This window comes from Montipora foliosa, chromosome 10 (genome assembly GCF_036669935.1).
Source record: "Montipora foliosa isolate CH-2021 chromosome 10, ASM3666993v2, whole genome shotgun sequence".
Taxonomy (NCBI): Eukaryota; Metazoa; Cnidaria; class Anthozoa; order Scleractinia; family Acroporidae; genus Montipora; species Montipora foliosa.
Window position 1 is genome coordinate 12287387 of NC_090878.1, and position 2500 is coordinate 12289886.

The following is a 2500-nucleotide window of genomic DNA, read 5'->3' on the forward strand; positions in this document are numbered from 1 at the left end:
AGTTGTAAGGGCCTGTTCTCATGGAAGGAGGGTGCCCCGGCTAACCGAGTTACCCTGGGAGAGCCAAAGTTTCATATGTTTCTTTAGCAAACGCATTGAAGAGACAAAAAGATAGACAGGGTAACCCGCTTTCCTGGGGCATCTGTCTACTTGCCCGAAGCACCCTTTAAGAAGGGCTATCCTTTTGCCATGTAAACGGTTCGTGCCGGGTTGTCCCGAGATTACCATCCCGAGGCCGCTTGTTCAAAAGTCGATTAACGCTAATCCCAGATCAAAAATTAACCAAGGAGTTTATTTCTCTACTCCCAAATGTTGTACAACGCTAATATTTGGCGAAATTTGACATTAGACAATGTCAATCTTGAAAACCAAAAATAACCAAAAAAACCTTCTGTGACCCCAAAAGTTGAAAAGATGAAACCAACGTTTACCCTAACCCTGGATTAAGTTAATCGGCTTTCGAACAACCGGGACCTGCGGAACTGTATCGTCGTTATCACTTAACACTACAAATCTACTAAACGGGACTACAAATACCGCGCACCGGTGGCTCAGTTGGATGAGCACCGAACTGTCACGCGAGAGGTCATGAGTTCAACTCCGGCTGGACAAACACTGTGGGTCTTCAAATAACTGAGGGAACTGTGCATTTTTTTTTTTTGTTTTTTTTGTTTTTTTTTTGTTTGTTCTTTGTCTTGTTTTTCTAGTTTAATAGTTTGAGTTCTTTAAATGAGATTCATAAGCTTTGTGACATGTACTTAGCAGTGTAGTATAGATGTCTTGTTTTCTCGCACTTATATTATATGTAATATTTTATATCTCAGCTCTGTAATGTGTGTTTGACTGTTTTAATAAAAAATAAATAAATAAAAAAATAAAAAAGAAAGTGCTGCCTTTGTAATTACATCTGCAAATGGTTAGACTCTCTAGTCTTCTCGGATAAGGACGATAAGCCGGAGGTCCCGTCTCACAACCTTTCAATGTTCATAATCCTGTGGGACGTAAAAGAACCCGCACACTTGTCGTAAAGAGTAGGGCATGTAGTTCCCGGTGTTGTGGTCTGGTCTTTCTGGTCTGGATAGGGTAGGGTGGAGCACCTCGCATAGGACCTCGAGTCCTGTTCGTGCTCCTTCCCTCTGGGCAGGGTTGCCCAGTAGAAGAGACAAACCAGATGTCTCGTAAAACAAAAATTAGCCGCGGAAGAAGTGATAAAAAATTTAACTTCCCTTTAAAACGTTTCTTTGTCCACCATCCACAGTTTGTTGTGCTAGGTGGCCCACTCGAAAGAGGCATCCCGCTTAGATAAGTTTCATATAAAGGCGGGCTATGCTTTAACCTTCCTAGCCGGGTAACTCGGTAAGCCGGGGAATCCTCCCTCCAGGTAAACAGGCTCTTCAACCCGAATCCCTGGTTTTGCATTGCGCAACTCTACGGCGCATAATTTCTTGCGTCATTGGCGCGCGCAGTAGCGCGGGCACATTGATAAATGGCGGATTTTCATTGACGCCAAGCTTAATTTCTCAAGGAATGGCTATTTTCTTTTGAACGTGTACGGTGGCCCCCATTTTCTATTTCATGTTTTTGTTGAGAATGGTGTCTTCATGGAGTAGTAAAAGTTTCAGCAAAAATCTATGGCCAGTTTTTTGGAAGGATTCGAACAACCCACACTCAAGTTAAATCTATTTTTGAGTGACAAGTAATCCCAAAGCTACCCTGCGAGCAGTTGCTTTCTCCTACGCTTCGCGAGAGAGAAATTACGCGAGCAACCGTTAGTTTCTTTGAGTGAGCCGCCGTCCAGCTCCAAGGACGAACAAATTAAATTTGAACCGGTAAAACGAGTTAGTAAACTTGTTTCGGCGCTTGCGCGTGCGTTCAGCTACGTAACTGCTTCGTTTGGGCGAGCCTGCTGTGTAGGGATTTCCCGCGAAATAAGACGAAGTGATGTCAAATACATCACGTGGGGTGTGACGTACTTCGCATATGCTCGATGGAAAATCAAACGGTTGCTCGCAGTGGTTTCTCTCTCGGGAAGCGTAGGAGAAAACAACTGCTCGCAGCGTATCCCAAAGCCAGTCAAGTACGTAATTAAATTAACCATAAAATGACACCAGGCTCCGCGTGATATCATGGATTGCATTTATAAAATGGAGCTAAATTTAGCCAACATCGGGGATGCGCTGCAATTGTTAAGGTGGCTTAAATAGCCGTATTTGTCAACGTCGTATGATGGAAATGAGCTCGGTGACCGCCCTTTCTTATCATCTCCTTGTCATGTTGCAAAAGTGTGCGACGTTTCATCGGAAATCTATGAGAAATCTATTTCTAGGGAATCACCTTAAGAATTTGAGTTAATTGTCCTGATAGACTATAGTTTTAAATTTATTTTACCTTCATTTATACTACCCACAAAAATAAACAAAAAATAGATGAGTTCTTAGTATTTTCTTAAAATTGTGGTTAATCTCATGCAGCCTGAACGTTCTTACAAAAAAAAGATCTT

General features: G+C 42.4%; 1 protein-coding gene across 1 annotated transcript in view; it reads left to right on the forward strand.

Annotated features, from left to right (window-relative positions):
* LOC137973524 (uncharacterized) overlaps window positions 1-1184 on the forward strand; it is a 7739-nt gene extending 6555 nt beyond the window's left edge. The window contains exon 2 of the mRNA XM_068820354.1: window positions 1-1184. This exon is cut by the window's left edge and continues 878 nt beyond it. The gene's annotated coding sequence lies outside the window, so the exon portion shown is untranslated.
* Window positions 1185-2500: the final 1316 nt, after the last annotated feature.